The sequence below is a fragment of the Narcine bancroftii genome, chromosome 3 (genome assembly GCF_036971445.1).
Source record: "Narcine bancroftii isolate sNarBan1 chromosome 3, sNarBan1.hap1, whole genome shotgun sequence".
Classification (NCBI taxonomy): domain Eukaryota; kingdom Metazoa; phylum Chordata; class Chondrichthyes; order Torpediniformes; family Narcinidae; genus Narcine; species Narcine bancroftii.
Genome location: NC_091471.1, coordinates 357,863,621 through 357,881,911, shown reverse-complemented (window position 1 = coordinate 357,881,911; position 18,291 = coordinate 357,863,621). Strand labels below are relative to the sequence as shown.

The 18,291-nt window shown below is 41.8% G+C and overlaps 1 protein-coding gene across 4 annotated transcripts in view; it reads left to right on the top strand.

Annotated features, from left to right (window-relative positions):
- The first annotated feature begins 577 nt into the window (after positions 1-577).
- Positions 578-18,291, top strand: part of usp36 (ubiquitin specific peptidase 36) — a 73,089-nt gene continuing 55,375 nt past the window's right edge. For all 4 annotated transcript variants that reach the window (XR_011354874.1, XM_069930009.1, XM_069930007.1 and 1 more), the window contains exon 1: positions 578-647. The gene's annotated coding sequence lies outside the window, so the exon portion shown is untranslated. The remainder of the gene's footprint in view (positions 648-18,291) is intronic.

The following is an 18,291-nucleotide window of genomic DNA, read 5'->3' as shown; positions in this document are numbered from 1 at the left end:
CGTCCAAGAGAGTGACCGATTTTTGTGCAAGGATCTCCACTCTGACGGAGCTTCCTCCTGCTTCCACTTCGTGAGGTCTTTGAACCCCGAATTTCACCAATCGACTTCCAAAGAAAAAACACATTTTTACGCGTCAGGGCAAAACAAAGCCTGTTTCTGACCCGCGGGACCTTTGGGTGCGTTCTCCGGACCTCCAACACGCTCCTTCACCGGGCATGTCAGCTGCCAATCCTTGGGGTTGACCGCACGCCTTCCCCGGATGTCCCTTGCAGCTCCGCACCGAGTCCACGTTGGGTGACCCATCTGCAGCGCTCAGCGGCTCCGCGTTTTGTCCTGTTCAGGTCAAGCGCTGACTCTCAGCGAGATCTGAGGATCGATGGGGCGCAGCGGGTCGCCTTGAGGGACAGGAACGCGCAGCCGCAGCGAGGGACTGTCGTGGAACGCCGAGGGTTGCAAATGGATACACTCCGCCAGCGCGAGGCTGCCCTCCGCCGCCGTTGATTGGTCCGCGCTTGGCATGTGGGCGGAGGTCGGTGGCCTGCGCGGCTTCGGATTGGTCGATTGAGTTGTCGCGAGGAGGAAGGGGAAGAATTCGCCCTGCGAAGAAGCGGCTACAAAGTATCCGTGGCGCCAGCGAAGGAAATCAGGTCAGAATTGGCGCAGTGTGATCGCGAATGAAAGGGCTGGGAGCCGCTTGGATTTTTGTTGTTCGTGTGACTGGCCGAGTGGACCGTGACTTTCCCTCTTGACTGGTCGTCAAATGCCCTGTTCCGAGGGAGAAGCACGTGCTGAGTTGCTGCATGGCGGTGGGAGCAGGTCCCCCCCCCCCCCGTCCCCCCCCCGTCCCCCCCCCGTCCCCCCCCCGTCCCCCCCCCGTCCCCCCCCCGTCCCCCCCCCGTCCCCCCCCCCCCCTGTCCCCTGCACGATGGCGTGTCGCCGTCGGGAGTGGGGTTAAAGAGCCACTCGGTCACCTGAACGCTGATTTTTGGAACAGTACTTTAAATGGCATCTTGGGAAACTGCGGTAAACGACACAAGTGAATTGCACTTTAGTTTTGCACGGTCATGGTCAGGGCAACTCCAGGTTCGTTGAGATTTCAGTGGGGAATGGAGGGAGTTAATGTTCGAGCTGCTGTTCATACACAGGGGCTGCTAATCTGTCGGGTTCAACAGCAATGGCCCGAAGAGCTGTGTGCCCTTGTCAGTCTCAGTGAGTTTCACACACACAAGTTAATTTAGTGCTCCTCCCCTTCCTGCCTTCTGCAGGGACTGCTCCCTCCATGACTTCCCCCTCGTCCAAACCACCTACCCCCGGTGACTTCAGCAAATGCCACACCTTCTCCCTCACGATCGTTCGGGGCCCCCAAACTGTCCTCCCCCCGTGAAGCAGCCCTTCACTCATCTCGCTCTGGTGCGCCCATTGTTGGAGAGGCTGGCGCAGACTTGGAGATCACTTGAAGCACCTTTATTCTGTTCACTGTAATAGTGGGGATCTCCCATTTCAATTCTCTGCCCCATTCTCATGCTGACATGTCCGTTCTGGGGCTCAGTCACTGCCCAACTGAGTCCACCCGCCAATTATAATCATTTACAGCACAGAACAGGCCAGTTTGGCCCTTCTAGTCCATGTCGGAACAAATCCCCACCCTCCTCGTCCCACTGACCAGCACCTGGTCCATTCCCCTCCAATCCTCTCCCCTCCCTGTAATTATCCAGTCTTTCCTTAAATGTAAATAACGTCCCTGCTTCAACCACCTCCGACGGAAGCTTATTCCACATCCCAACCACCCTTTGCGAGAAGACATTTCCCCTCATGTTCCCCTTATAATTTTCCCCCTGCAGTCTCAAACCATGGCCTCTGGTTTGAATATCCCCCCACTCTTAATTGAAAAAGCCTATCCACGTTGACTCTCTCTGTCCCTTTTAAAATCTTGAACACCTCCATCAAATCCCCCCTCAATCTTCTACGCTCAACCTTTCTCTGTATTCCGACTGGGAACCTTCCAGCCAGACAGCATTAGCATCAACTTGTCCGGTTTCCTTTAGACTTCCGTACCCTCCTGTCTCTCTTGTTCCCTATGTCTTCTTTCCTCTAGCTCTCCTCCTGTTGTCTGTCTCCCTCCCTCTTTCCCTCTCCTTTCTAGCTCTGCATTTACAGAGCTTACCCCCCTCCCTGAATACTTATCCACTTTTTGCCCTGCCTTCCTATCCATGTCCACTGTTGGCCTGTCCTCCTCCCCCTCCCTTTACACTCGGGCGCCTGCCTGCTTTTTGCCCATACCTTGAAGAAGGGTTCAGGCTGGAAACAAAATGTTGGTTATATACAATGCCCTCCATAACGTTACACTCTTTTCCTTTATTTTCCATGTGCTCCTCAGTTTTAAATTTGTAATCAAACAATTCACATGTAATTAAAGTGTGCATTCCAGATTTTATCCAGAGTTATTTGTATACAATTTTGTTTGACCATGTGGAAATTACAGCATTTTTTTATCCATGGTCCTTCATTTCAAAGTACCATAATGTTTAGGATACCTGTGAAGCCTCAGGTGTGTTTAACTGTTTCATTGGTGCAGGTATAAGAGAGCAAGGCTTGCTTCTAATCAAAGAAGCCATGATGAGGCTGAAAAATGAGAATAAAACAATAGGAGACAATGCCCAAACCTTAGGATTACCATTAAGAAGAAAGAGGTTGCCACTGTCATAATTAACCCCCTTCCCCCTCGGCCAATCCTCTATCCCAGTGGAATCTGCTGTAAATGGTAATTATGTTGACTTGTTGCTTTTATCTCCAGATCTCACCTGTGTCATTTTCTTAGTTTGGAATGCACTTGGAAGCATCTGAGCCACACTTTGTAATTACTGTGATTCAAGAGCGATTTTGGTGTATTATTCAATCATAATGCACTAAAATTGACCTTATTGCCCACAAATAATGAATTTCTGGACAAGTTGTTTGCTTTCCTGTTCTGTACTACGGGAATATTAGTGGTAATTGAGTTTGCAAGAAACATCCCATTTATTTCATGCATTAGTTTGCATGTAAGAGTGGACACAAAGAACCTGAAATGATTCTGGAAGAAAGTAAATGTTATAGCAAATTTAAATAAAATTGAGAGAGAGAGAAACAACACAGTAACAGGTCCTTCACCCATGTGACCAGTCAACCTATTATAGAACATGAGAGGAAACCCAAGCAATCACAGGAAGGATTCCAAACTGGTTCACTGGTGCTGTAACAGCTTGGCACTAACCTTGGTGGCCCATCCAAATAAGTTGGATGCTTAAAAGGAGACCAGATAGCAATAGGAATCTTGGGTCAACCTATCCTTGAATCTGGAGTGAATTTTCTTGTTTCGTTTAAAGACTATTTTTCAAGAACAATAGTTAATCAATAACATTTAATCCACTGGAGTAACTGATTCTCCCTGCACAACTAAACTTGCCCGGATTCATCTTAATTTTAAAATCTCTTCAACTCACCAGGGTCTGTCCAAGAATTCAGTTGGCACTTAATCTGTTAAGCTGTTTATTTAATGTGAGCAGTTACTAAAACTGTCCAGAATATTTGGTAAATTTAACATGCCTTTGTAATAAATTGTTATAATTTCATGCGATTACCTCCAGTTGGCTAATGGTTGTGTGTGGGGGGAGGGGGAGAGGTAATGAAATGACATAGAAAGGTGGTCAAAGAAGAACTCAGGTAGCAAGTATTCCAAATAGGAAGATTATCCTTGGTTGAAGATGTTCTGTTGTGCTTCAGTTAGTTGAAAAGGAACCATGGAAAATCATTTTCACTGTAGATATTAGCTCAATTAATGACTGCATTCATTACGACGACTTTGATGATGGTCAACCAAGGAGAAAATACAGCAATGAAGAAAGGACGAAGCGAGTTGAGATTATCCATTTTCATCAAGGTGCGCTCTCTCTCTCTCTCTCTCTTTTGATTGCTGATCAAATTAAGTGCAGTCTCCACCCCCCTACACAACCATCAGAATTAATGGCTCTTCACATAATTTTACAAGGAAGCTGTGATTTTTACAATTTGGAAGGAAGTTTTAGGTTGGGCACAGCATACTTTCTTGTTTGTCTCATGGATATAATTTCACTAAAGAGTGAATGAGGCCTTGGTTGAGGTTCTCATCTTAATGTTGTCACTGTAATACCACAGCATTTCTTCAGTATTGTACTGGATCTTTGTGATCAAGTTGGGGACTGGAAGCCACAACCTTCTGTCTCAGAGGGGATTGCTTCTGACTGACGGTCCATAGCAGTGGGGAAGTAACAGAGTTAATTATGACCTGGAAATATGGCAGAAAGAAGGGCAGTGGTAGGGGCCACTTTCCATTGTAAAATACTGAAGATGTTGAGAGCATCAAAATCTTTATTATGAACGGTGATCTACTGATCAGATGTATAATATTTCTTCTGAAAAAGTTTTCCAAGAGTAAATTAAACAACCAAAGATTACGATTTTTTTTGCTGTCAAGAAGTTATTTTTTTTAACAAATAAATTTAGATATGGTAGCTCAATGGTAGATCGCCTTTGTATCTTGTTCAATTTACACACACTTTAATTGGGGAAAAGTCAATTTTTAAATTGTGTAAAAACATTGCTTTTTGGAAATTGAATCCAAACATTGCTGCATTTTGGAATGCAGTGGAACAACTAAAAAAAAATTAAAAATGCACAATTGGTACGTGGAAGAAAATTGTGTGCAATTCTAAGCATTTCTGTGCATTTTTGAAAAGGTGGCATTGCCATTTGACCTGCTGTCATAAAAATAGAGTAGAAATTGTAATTACTTAAGGCCAAGAACTGACCTGTTTAAATACCCTCTTGTGATTCAAGGACAAGGTTCTGCTTTTAGTAGAAACTTGAACTTGCATGTTTCCTTTTAAATGTTGAGGTATGTTGTTTTTCAATATTATGTCATACCAAGTTTAACAACAAAGTTGTGGGTTGTGCATGCTCTCAGTCAGGGGTATCCATAGTGGTCGAGATCGACCCACGGGGATCAATAGGACTATCCAAGGGGTCATTAAAAGCCAGGGGGTCAAAAGGTGGTCAATAACACTGGGGGTGGGGGGGGATTGAACTTTTGCAGTGGAAGGCAGGTGCAGATAAAATAGAAAATAGTGCCCATGGCAGTGGCAGCCATCCTCTCGCGAGAGCGGGCTTTAGTGGTCGCCGTGTTGTATTTGGCTTCGGTCTTTGAATAAATTGAGAGCAAACGGGAGGATGGACTGAGTGTTGAAGAAAGATGTATGCGTTCTTTGTATCTTCAGTAGCTCACCCCTGTCCAGTGCTAGGATTCCATGCTTGGAGATCGATGAGGAATCAAGTATTCCATGAAGGGGGTGAATGGTCTGAAATGTTTGGGGACCCCTGCTCTAAGTACTCGATTTTATCCATGTGGTTGCGGTTGTATTCTGTGAATTTGAATTTGTCATTTGCCACCCAAAATTTAACCGGCTCCTCAATTTATAAGAATAGAATGCAGCCGATTAAAGGAGCTTTGGTTCAGGAAGTCAAGTGATGGAGAAGCAGATGATCAATTTAAAAGGATCTCAAAAGTACTGTTTGATTTGTCATTTTGATAGGAGATGAATAGAAACTTGAGAAATGGGTTGTTTAAAAGAAAATCATAAAAATGCATGATTTGAAATAATTTTTTAAGTAAATCAGTTGCCTGGCATGTCACGAAGGAGCAGTATTATCTTACTCGACTTAGAAAAGGGGGTAATGCTTTTTTGGAGTTTTGCAACTATTTGGAATGAGGAAATGATAATTGTCTAATATTCATTAAACATGGTTATGGATGTGTAGACAGCGGTAAATTCTGGTTCTAAACATAAGATGGGAGGTAAAAGCTGTGATTGATGACCTTGGCATTGGGAAAAGTGAGACCTCTTGATTATTTAGTGACATTTGGCAGAACTGGAGAGCACAATTTATTGAAAATACGGTAATGGCTTGTTTTAAGAATGCTACCCCCAAAATATATTTCAGTTACGCAGTTAAACCGGAAAGCCTGAAAACACTATGATTGCATTTGAGTGTACATAATTTCTGGAGATAAAAGGTATCTAATGTTTTGGGTCTGAGCTCTTCATCATGGTATGAGCAAAAAGAAGGTGTCTGAATAAAAAGGGGGGGGGGAGGGGTAGGAGGAGGAGTGCAAGCTAACAGGTAAGAGGTTATATGTGGATGGGAGGGTAAGCAAGAAAAAAAGGGGGTAGCTTCTGAATGGAGAGGGAAGGAGGAGGAATGAAGACCAGGATAGGAACAGAGAGATTCTTGGTGGAGGGGTTTAAAAACTGGAGAAGTCTATGTTAATGTCATTTAGTTGGAGAGTGCCCAGTAGATAACCCCTGCAAATTCACAGGTACAAGTCAAGTTGCATTTATTTTTTGTTCTTACCATAAACATTGCAGTGTACAGTAAAAAATGAGATAGCATTTCTCTGAACTGTGGAGCTGGTTATTGACATGGATAAATTACAAGAAACTTTTTTATAAATAACATGCCACTTATAAATATCATATTACTTATGCTATGTACACCTTCCCCCCCAGACCCCCCCCCCCCAGAATTCAGAAACCTCATGGCTTGGGGGAGAAAGCTGTTTCGCAATCTGGTCATGAGGGCCTGAACGCTTTGGTACCTCTTCTAGGATGGCAGGACGGAGAACAGATTGTGGGAGGAATGTGTGGAGTCCTTCACAATGTTTATAACTTTCCACAAATAACGGCTGTTATAAATGTCCATTATGGCAGGGAGAGGGACCCCACTGATCCCCTCAGCAGTCCTTACTACCTGCTGCAGGGGCTTGTGTTCTGAGATGGTACAGTTCCCGAGCCAGGCAGCAATGCATTTACATAGGATGCTTTCAATGCACCCCCTGTTGAATGTTGTGAAGGTGAAAGCTGAATTTTCCTCAACCTCCACAGGAAGAAAGGGCATTGTTGGGCCTTTTTGGCAATGGATCTGGTGTTAGGGGACCAGGAGAGATACCTCACTAGGTGCACACCAAGGAATTTGGTGCTCTTGACTACCTTGACGGTGGAGCTATTGATGGTTAGCTGAGAGTGATCCCCCTCCCCGCCCCCGGGCTCTCCTGAAGTCAACCACCATCTCCTTTGTTTTGTTGATGTTCAGATATAGGTTGTTGTCTCTGCACCAGTGTGTCAGTGATTGCACCTCCTCTCTGTAAGCTGACTCCATCGTTCTTGCTGATGAGCCCTGCCACGGTCGTGTTGTCAGTGAACGATGATGAGTCTCACTGCACAGTCGTGGGTCAGCAGGGTAAACCGCAATGGGCTGAGCATGCACCCCATGTTCAGTTTGATGGGGTCGGACATGCTGTTTCTGATTTGCACTGACTGAGGTCTTCCAGTCAGAAAGTTGAGGGACCAGTTACAGAGGAAGGTGTTTTGGCCTAACGGTCAACTTCCTAATCAGCTTTTGAAATATAATCGTGTTGAATGCTGAGCTGAAGTCTATGAACAGTGTTCAAACATCTTCTTTCTTTCTTTGGCTTGGCTTCGCGGACGAAGATTTATGGAGGGGGTAAAAAGTCCACGTCAGCTGCAGGCTCGTTTGTGGCTGACCAGTCCGATGCGGGACAGGCAGACACGATTGCAGCGGTTGCAAGGGAAAATTGGTTGGTTGGGGTTGGGTGTTGGGTTTTTCCTCCTTTGCCTTTTGTCAGTGAGGTGGGCTCTGCGGTCTTCTTCAAAGGAGGCTGCTGCCCGCCAAACTGTGAGGCGCCAAGATGCACGGTTTGAGGCGTTATCAGCCCACTGGCGGTGGTCAATGTGGCAGGCACCAAGAGATTTCTTTAGGCAGTCCTTGTACCTTTTCTTTGGTGCACCTCTGTCACGGTGGCCAGTGGAGAGCTCGCCATATAATACGATCTTGGGAAGGCGATGGTCCTCCATTCTGGAGACGTGACCCATCCAGCGCAGCTGGATCTTCAGCAGCGTGGACTCGATGCTGTCGACCTCTGCCATCTCGATTACCTCGACGTTAGGGGTGTGAGCGCTCCGATGGAGCGGAGACAACGCTGGTGGAAGCGTTCTAGGAGCCGTAGGTGGTGCCGGTAGAGGACCCATGATTCGGAGCCGAACAGGAGTGTGGGTATGACAACGGCTCTGTATACGCTTATCTTTGTGAGGTTTTTCAGTTGGTTGTTTTTCCAGACTCTTTTGTGTAGTCTTCCAAAGGCGCTATTTGCCTTGGCGAGTCTGTTGTCTATCTCATTGTCGATCCTTGCATCTGATGAAATGGTGCAGCCGAGATAGGTAAACTGGTTGACCGTTTTGAGTTTTGTGTGCCCGATGGAGATGTGGGGGGGCTGGTAGTCATGGTGGGGAGCTGGCTGATGGAGGACCTCAGTTTTCTTCAGGCTGACTTCCAGGCCAAACATTTTGGCAGTTTCCGCAAAGCAGGACGTCAAGCGCTGAAGAGCTGGCTCTGAATGGGCAACTAAAGCGGCATCATCTGCAAAGAGTAGTTCACGGACAAGTTTCAAACATACAAGTTCAAACATACAAGTCTTTATTTTCCAGGTGGGTGAGGGCTAGATGGAGTGAAGTGGCAATGGTATCTTTTGTAGATCAGTTGGGACATTACACAAACTGCAAGGGGTCCAATGGGTGGGGGGGGGGGGGGGGGGGGGAGACATGATGTGCTCCATGTGAGGACATCAGCTAGTTGATCCGCACATCCTCGAAGCACCTTGCCAGTGATGTTATCTGGTCGCGCAGCCTTACTAGGGTTGACCTTGAGCAGCATCCTTCTCACTTCAGCCTTCGTGAGACGCAGTGCAAGTTCGTCTAGAGGAGGTGTGGACTTCCTCACCTCCACGCCATTTTTCGTCTTGAACCGTGCGTAGAATCCTTGGCACAGGCAGCTGGTGTGGCTTTGTGGTTGGTGATAGCAAGAATGTCCACATGCGCCATGTGTTGCCACTCTCCCAAAAGTGACTGAATCCTCCAGGCATGAGCCCTCTTTGTTTCACTTGGAAGGACTGTTTGGAGCCCCAAATGATGGTGTGAGCTCATGTAACATTTCTTGTGGTCACGGGTAGATACTGAGGGGGTGACAAGAAGGAAGGGATGATTAGATGAGGGAGTCCCGGAGGGAGCAGTCCTTGTGGAAGGCAGAGAGGGGAGGAGAAGGGAAGATGTATCTGTCTGGTAATGGAATCAAAATGTTGGGAACAGAAATTGCAGAGGGAAATATGTTGGATGCAGATGGTGATAGCTGAGAACAAGGGGAATCCTGTCCTTGTGTCTCGGGGAGGAGGGGGCCAGGGCAGATGTACAGGAACAAGAGAATATGATTAATGACTGAGTTGGTGGTAGAACAGGGGAAGCCATTTTTAAATTTTTTTCCATAAATATACATAATAAACTCTTCAAAATATATATAATATATATAAAACTTTTTTCTTAAAAAACAAACAAAACAACCTCTTTCCCCCCCCCCCCCCTTCTTAATATAAATGTGCACACCATCAGGACTCATATTTATATTAACCATAAAAATCTATATGGGGAAGTCAGATGTATGTATACTATAGCAATGTCTATTATTGTCCTATTTATTATTGCAGTTATAATTGGGCCCCTATATGATCCAAATATGGCTGCCATATCTTTAACAAATATGCCATATTTGTTCTTTAAATTATATGCAATTTTTTCCATAGGTGTGCAACTATTCATCTCTGCAGTCTATCGTGCTCTATGTAGAGGAGAAGCGGATTTCCAAGTAATTGCAATACATTTCTTAGCCATTGTTAAGGCTATTTTAACAAATGAAATTTGGAATTTAGTTAATTTATTGCATTTTTCAATAAAGTTACCTAAAAGATAAAGCTTTGAGTCATCTATGAAGGCAACCCCTGTTATCCTTGTTAATATTTCAGCAATATCCTGTCCAAAAGGTCTCACCTTCACACACGACCACGTGGGATGTTTCTGTCCAACAACACATCTCTGATATTTCAGATTTTGACCTGTGCAAGTTCTGTGGTATAAGATATAGTTGGTGTAAGAAATTGTATTGAACTAATCTGTATCTTGCATTTATAATGGATGTCATGCTATCCAAACACCAATAAGACCAGCATCTTTCTGGTATTGCAACACCTAGGTCCGACTCCTATCTCTCTCTTGACCTCTAAACCTGGTTTTGCACTATCACACTGGAGACCATAACATTTTTGTTATGAATTTAGGTGTATTTCCCAGCTAGATTGTTCATTCCATTTCACTAATTTTAGGTGGGACCAACATTGGCCCCCATCTTTCTCTCAGGAACAATCTTGGCAGGAGGAAACAAAAGAAAGTCCCATTAGCTACTACTCCATATTTATGTTTTAGTTGTTCAAATGACATAAGAAGTCCCTCCACGTAACAGTCATCAATATATCTTATTCCTTTGACATACCAGAAGTTTAGTATTCTGATGCCCAGATTCAAGGACAACGGTACATTTTTACATGAAGGTGCTCTTAGAGATATCCCTTTATTTTCCCCAATACATTCATTGATTTCTTGCCATATTCTAATCATATGTATTAATTTCGCATCGTCTGTCTTTTTTGTTCTAAACAACATTGCACATCAATGAAGTCCTTCACTGTCCCCTCTCTTATTGAATGCAATCCCATTCGGATCCAAGAGGGGGGAACTATCTTCTTCAAAGAAGAATGAAAGAAATATACCTTGTGCTGATAAATAATACTTCCAAAGTCCAGAAGCCCAAGTCCTCCCAGTTTATAGTCCCATGTTAGTTTTTTCAGTGAATTTCTCAGCACCTTATTCCATAGGAATTGTCGTATATAATTATTTAATAATTTAAATTATTTTTTTTTGGGGGGGGGGATAGTGCAATAGGCAGCAACTGGAAAAAAAAAGATACTGTAATCGTGGCATCATTTTAATTTTAATACAATTTACTCTTCCCACTAAGGTAATCAGCAGATCTTTAAATTTCTGTCGATCTTTCTCTATTTTTTCTAAACATGGAGTATAATTTAATTGTATAAGTTCTGTAATTATTATCTGTCATTATTCCTCAATATTTGATTTCATTTGTCTTCCATTTAAATCTACTAACTTTTTGATATCTTTCATAGTTAAAATTCATCAGTGGTATTATCTCACTTTTAACCATAGAACCATTTACGGAGGGGAAACAGACCATGTTGGCCTTTCGAGTCCGCACCGTTACCCATATTTATTTTGTAACGTGAAACTCTTCCATATTTTTCTGATGTTGTTTGCAATTTTATCAAGGACTCAGTCAGATCAGATAAATATAATAGCACATCATCAGTAAACAGACTGATTTTTTGTTCTTCTTGTCTGACTTTGAAGCCTTTTAGATCCAGATCTTATAATCTCCGCCAACAGTTCAATCACTAGGATAAATAAGCCATTTTTGATTGAAGGAGAAAGACATCTCTGATGTTCTGGAATTATATTGTTTGAGAGACAGATTTTGGAGAGTGAGAGCTTTCCGTTGAATAGTATTATGGAATCCTTTACTATCACTCGAAATTTGGATAGGGTTTTTTAACTTTGCCCAACAAGGCAGCAAGCCCTTGGTGTTTGAAATGTGCTTGAATCCATCGTCTGCTGTAAACAGTTTTATTTTTGACAATTACCTGCTGATTATACTGTGAACTATTATGAGAAAGTTGTCAATTAAAAAAGTGAATCAAGGATATTTGTTTCGGGCAAATATTCTCGATTTACTTTTTGATTTACACTTTCTCATAAAGATTCAATATCTCTTATAACAATTTGCTTGATTTAAGTATGGCCTCGTTAGTTAAGATCAAGAGGGACTGGGAACAGGATTTGAATCTTTCATTCTCTGATGAGGTTTGGGATTTCATTTGTAATTTGATTAATACGACCTCTCTGTGCAAGACATTGCTTATTGCATTTAAAGTGGTGCATCGAGTACACGTGTCTCAAGTTAAATTATCTGGCTTTTACTCTAAAATAAACCCTCTATCTGACAAATTTAAAATTGCTGAGGCTTCTTTGATTCACATGTTTTGGATTTGCTCAAGTTTGAAAAAAAAATTTGCAAAGATATTTTTCAAACATTATTGTCGACTCTTAAGGCTAAATTGGAACCTTGCCCTTCAATTGGTCTATTTGGATCATTTCAAGATGATGGATCATTTTATTGACTTCAACTCAAAATCGAATTTTATCTTTTAGTTCATTGATAGCCAGACGTGGAATTTTAATTAAATGGAAAGATAACACTCCATCGACAAACATGCACGCATAATAGTTTGAGGATATTATGTCTTGCTTAAGTTTATGAAAAAAATAGACCTGCCATTTAATATTCAAATACTAATTTCATAAAGACCTGGGGCCCTTTATGGAGCATTTATCATAATCTTAAGTTTGAAGATTGTCATACTCTTTGATGCTGTGCTGTCTATTTCCAGGTTGTCAATCACTTGATATCCACAAGTTAGTTTTTTTTCCCCCCAACCTTGTATAGTGGTAGGGGCATTGAATTTTGTTTTTGTTTTCCTTTTTCTTAGTATTTGTATTCCTTACACAATTGTACTGTTTAATTTCGATATTATTGTAAAACCTCAATTAAAAATATCTTTAAAATAAAGTACTGCGAACCATGGTTTTGGAATTTGCATGAATTGCAAGAGCGAAAGTGGTACTTGGATTTAATTTCTTTTTGAATCCAGTTGGTTTACCTGGGAGTTAACGATGCAGTTTTTAGTACATTATGCAAATAGAAATTCTTGGCTTGGAGCAGTTTTATATTGGACACATCATATCACTTGGTGATTTACTGAGAAAATAATGACTGGATATTTCAAGATATGCCTGTCTTTGTCACTGGCTTCTGTTTATACAGCACACTGAAGTAGTAATTTGTTAATTTTGTAATGTTTCCATTCTACCACCACCTTGCCTTCTGTGGTGTCCTGCTCCTTTCCTTTTATGTCCCTTTGATCTTTTGTGAAAGGAATGTGAAATTATTAATGAATGCGTCAACAAATTTTTCAAAAACATGAGAATTGTTGAATGTAGTACTTGTGAAAAGAAATCTTCATTATGAATTTCGCAATCATGGACAGTTATTTTAAGTTCTACAAGTTCTAAAGCCTTTTCTCCTCCTTCAGCCCATCACTGCCCACCATTCTCCCATGGATACAGTGATCATTCTTGGAGACCCTTCTGGCCAGATGAATTCACCTCATCTTGTCTCACTTTGCCCTATTTTTAGATTTAGACGTGCAGCACAGTAACAGGCCCTTTCGGACCATAATTCTGTACCGCTCATTTACACCCAATTGATCTTTACCCCCGGTACGTTTTGAAGGCACCCAGAGGAAATCCACACAGAGCGTGCAAACACTTTACAGACAGCACCGGATTCAAACGCTGGTTGCTGGGGCAGTAACAGTGATGCACTTAACTGCTACGCTAACCGTGCCAAAATGATCACAGTTCTTGTTCTCCAATTGATGCTGTTCAGCCTACTAAGTTCCTACTCCAATGGACTTTTTTCTCTACTCCAGTGTCTGCAGTCTCTCATGTGTTACCTTGACTTAATTTGCATGCATTTAATTTCTCCTCTGAGATATTGAGAGCCTTTGGGCTGTAGTTTGGCTGAAACTCTTGTGGTAGGTTGAATCCACCAGTGGATAGAATCTAGAATGTTGAGATGGTCCTTTTTTGTGCAAGTCCTTGTATAAATCCAGGGCTTCTGCAAGATGGACATCCCTACTTTATTAGTGGACCTGATAAGATGGCAGATCATGAAGAGGAGGTCTACAGTCATAGATTGGGTCAGCCAGGGACTTGCAGAAGGGACACATGCCTCGGCATCTTCTGCCAGACACCCCCCCCCCCCCAACGGTAGTGAGGAGTGTCGGTAGCTAAATACAACAGCCAATAAGTGGCTGGATAAGGTGGATTCTAGCTTGGGCTTGGTGGCCAAAGCTTCCTGCCAGGCCATGGATACTGATGTTATGTGAGTGAAAATACGGGTACACTGGCTACTCCAACATTGTGTTTTTTCTATACAAGTAAGGTCACTTTTGTAAGTGGCTAATTTGACTGCATTGTTAAATAATGTACAGTAAAATCCCTGGTATTCAGCACTTAGGAGGATTGCAGATGCTGGATATGCAAATGTTCTGGTTGCTTGAGATACACTCTTGCATTGACTAACTAACACACCCGCATTTTGTTTAAAAAAAAATGGTGTAAAATAATTTGGAGAAAAAAAGATGGTGTAAAATAATTTGAAAAAAAAAGATGGTGTAAAATAATTTGAAAAAAATTCATTGTTGTAGCCTTAATCATGTAAAGCTCAGTTTAATCAGGTAAATTTAAACTCAAAACTCGGTAGCTGACGCCAATGCGCTAACCATGCCACCGCATTAATTAGCCTCCCCTCCCCCCACCCGTTTACAGATAAAGCTTTACTAATATGCCTAATACGAATAAAAATAAAGACTCTTAATTGGCAGGAATAGGGAGGCATTTTGGCAGAGTCGCCCCAGTGGCGAGCAGCGTCGGTCGGCTCTTCATCCCTGGCGGTACATTTTACTCAAACACAACTTTATTCAAACAGTTGCTTTGAGCAGGACATGACCAGGGCACTACTACGCTGGCTGAATGTTTGCTCCCATCTTCATCAAACCTTTACTTATACAATTTTAAATTTTTATTAGCTTTTTTTTTATTTTTATATTTATTTATATCCTCCTATTTTTGCCATTTCCAGAGGAGAGAAGAAAAGGGAGCTAAATGTACAAGGTAGTGGAAGTAAAACAAAAATAGCACAGTGTAATAAAAAATTAAGTGCATGTAAAAATTCATGAAAGTAAAGGAAAAGTGTCGGTAATACCTGTAATTGCATGCCAGAAGGGACCTTTTTGTTTTGATCAGATTTTTCCTTCATTGTGCCAAACTAATATCTAATTAATTGCTATGGAGAATGCTATCTTTTGAAAACGAATGGGAAACATTGGGGAATCAAGCATACTTGTGTCTCGTATCTAACATTTAAATTTATCCTTTTTTTAAAGAATGTGCATTTTATTCTGTTTCTTCAACCCTCCGCTCAGAATCCAATCTGCAGAACTAGGAGCTGCCTATTTTCTATGATCGTTTTCAAGTCAGAATAAAATGGATACATCAGTAAAAGTATGAGAATGACTGTTGGGCGTTCATTGCCACTGTACTGGCAGGTATTATGAGTCAGGCCATCTTTCATTCTAGTTCCATGAGCAAAGCCAGTGTCTTGAACCTTAGTTTTTCTGGTGACGGCAAGTCTCAAATTCCATCGGATAGAGAGTTCTAGGATGTGGATCCAAATCGGGATGGTGTGCAGTTTTAAGGGGAAATTATCACAAGTTGGGGCCTACCTGGGAAGGGAGAGAGATTAAAGAGGGAGAAAGCAAGTGATGGCCATCTGCGCAAGTGTTCCAAACCACAACATAAGCTGCGAGTTAATGCCACTACCTTTAGTTACCAGGCACCACCTTGGGTTCCCGGTAACGGCAGGGATGTCGGCCTCTTGCTGGAAGGAGTGGGGACATTGGCCTCCCGGCAGAGACCAGGCAGTTACTACCAGTTCAGGTAGACCCCAACTTGTGATAATTTCACCTTGCGATGTGAATCCTGGTATGTAACCCCATCATAAGCAGGAGTCTACCTGTACTCTCTTGTGTGGAATTTGATCATTACATGGCATTTGTGTTGCTTGCCACATGTCAGCCCATATCTGAATCATTTCTAGATCTAAATTCCAGTGAATAATTGCAGGTAATTGCAGTTCAGAAAAATATATTTTGTATTACTGTGGGAGAATAAAAATTCATGATAAATGTTTTGGTTAATAATCAGGAACTAACCAAATTGGACAAGAAGATTCATGATTATTTTATTGTCGTGTTATAAAACAAAATGTGATATTACATGAAATTTCCTTTAATCTACATTAAGGCAGGGAAATATTTGCTATCATTAAAATTGGCCCTGGCCCTTTACAGATAGAGAGAAGCAAAACCGTGTCCCTGCAGGGGCACTGAGTGTCCATGGATTCGCCTCCAGCACTCATGCGGTCACACAGCCTTCAGTCTGAACCATCAAGAACCTGAGCTCCAAATGCACATCTCTGATATGCTCAGGAAACCTCCAGCACATCTTGTATCCCATTTCTGATACCTGATACCCCCTTCAGCCAGTCTTGAGCCAGTTTCCAGTGATCCACAGCCCGCACGAGTTTGTCGCCTCCAGTCACCAACAGCCCACCTCCTGTTCTTCAGCCTTAGAGCCCCTCGCTGGTCCATCACCATCCCGTGGGTTGCCTCTTCCTTCTCAAATTGGGGTGGGGGGGTGGTGTTCCCATTTTCTGGTGCCCTGCATTAGTCCTCTGCTTGCCCAGAGTCTGCATTCTCATGGCCCTTGCTGAACACAGGCCCCATTATCTTGGGCCAGGCCCTGCAGTCGCAGAATTTTAAAGAAAACTGCAGCATCTATTAATTATGGGCAGCAACATCTTGTTTTATGGAAAAGCTATGCACTGAGGTCCAAAGAATTTGTGAAGACAAACTTGTATCGACGACTCAGGAAAATGTTCTCGCTTTTACCACGTTGATAGCCAGACGAGCAATCTTATTAAAATGGAAATATGACTTATCCCCTACTCATGCACAATGGTTATATGATGTAATGTCCTATTTAAGTTTAGAGAAAATTAGATATAATAAAGATAGAAAGTTTCAATTTATGAAATTATGAGGCCCATTTTTAGAATTTTTTTATAATTGGAAGCATTAACAATTATTGCACCTTCTGGTTGTTCATTTGGCTGTTCTCCGTGGGTCACCAGTGATTCCACATTATTGATATTTTAAAATTAATTTAAAGGTAACCTTGATTAGAGGGAGGCATTAGATTAGATTTTGTTTTAGTTGTTTTTCCCCTTTATTTTATTCAAGTTATTTCAATAAACAGATTTAACATGGTTGCAGAGATAATTTCAATTAAATGTTTTTTGATTATTGATGTAGTTTATCTACTTTTTTTCTCATTGGCTTTTTTTTGTGCACGCTGACTTTATACAAATGAATGATTATGTAATTGTCAATTCTTGCTTGTATGTTAAACTCAATTAAAAATATTTTTTTAAAAAGAATTTGTGAAGTAAAGATTGAGTACTTTTTGCATGCTGTATAACTACAAAATATTAGAATTCAGAGTTTGAACAATAAAGGGATCCAATCTAATTTTTTTTCTGGAAATTAAATAAAAAAACAATTTTGAATGTTGTTATATTACATTTCAAAGATGTGGAAATATGATTTTTGTTTGCCTTTTGGAATATTTTGTTTTTCACCTTAAGTGTGATATATATGTCTCAAAAGGGAGTTGTGCTCTTCCTAGTTCTGCCCAAGCCAATAAACATTTCTAGCTGGACACTGTGGCTTAAATGGGGAACCAGAGAGTCTTGTGGTAATGAGAGATGCAACATGGAAACAAGGTTGTCATGAATATTTGGTGACTGCCAATCCAATAACTTTGTGTGGATGCCTTGTATTAATTTTTGCTATCTGTCTTTGCCTGGGGTACCCTTATTCTCAAGCCTGTGGAATACTTCATGAAGTTTAAATGTAGTTTCACTGACTCTATCGTTATGAGCCCAGAGGACCCCAAAACCCAGCAGCAATAGATATTCACCAAGACAAATGGTTACTTAAACAAAAGTTGCTTTAAATTATCTTTAAACGTGAAAGCAGAATCATACTTTAACTTATCACTATTGACTTAACTAACCTAAATTAACCCCCTTCAAATTCTAAGCGCATGTGTATGTAATGTGTGTGTAAGTTCAGAAAAGTTCTTTGATTTACAGTCCAATCTTACTTCTCATTCCTCCAAGTTCACTGGTTGCAGGCAATTCTTATACTGTGCACAGAATTTAACATTTATAAAGTTCATCAGGCTTTGGTGTTTGAAAGGTAAGTTCGTGTTGATTTGACTCTCTCTGCTTGCAAAATACAGCAAGTTCCACTCCAAACTGTCAATGGGTCCGATAAGCTCTTTCATCTGTTGCCTTTTTGTAAACAACAATCCATTAGTGAAGTCTCTTGGGCACTCTCCAAAGCATTTGCAAAGGCTCTGAGGCCCCAACACGATCCTATTTTAAATAGGATCTGTTTTAGTTTTTGTATGTGACCTACACTAAAAACCTGCCCCAATT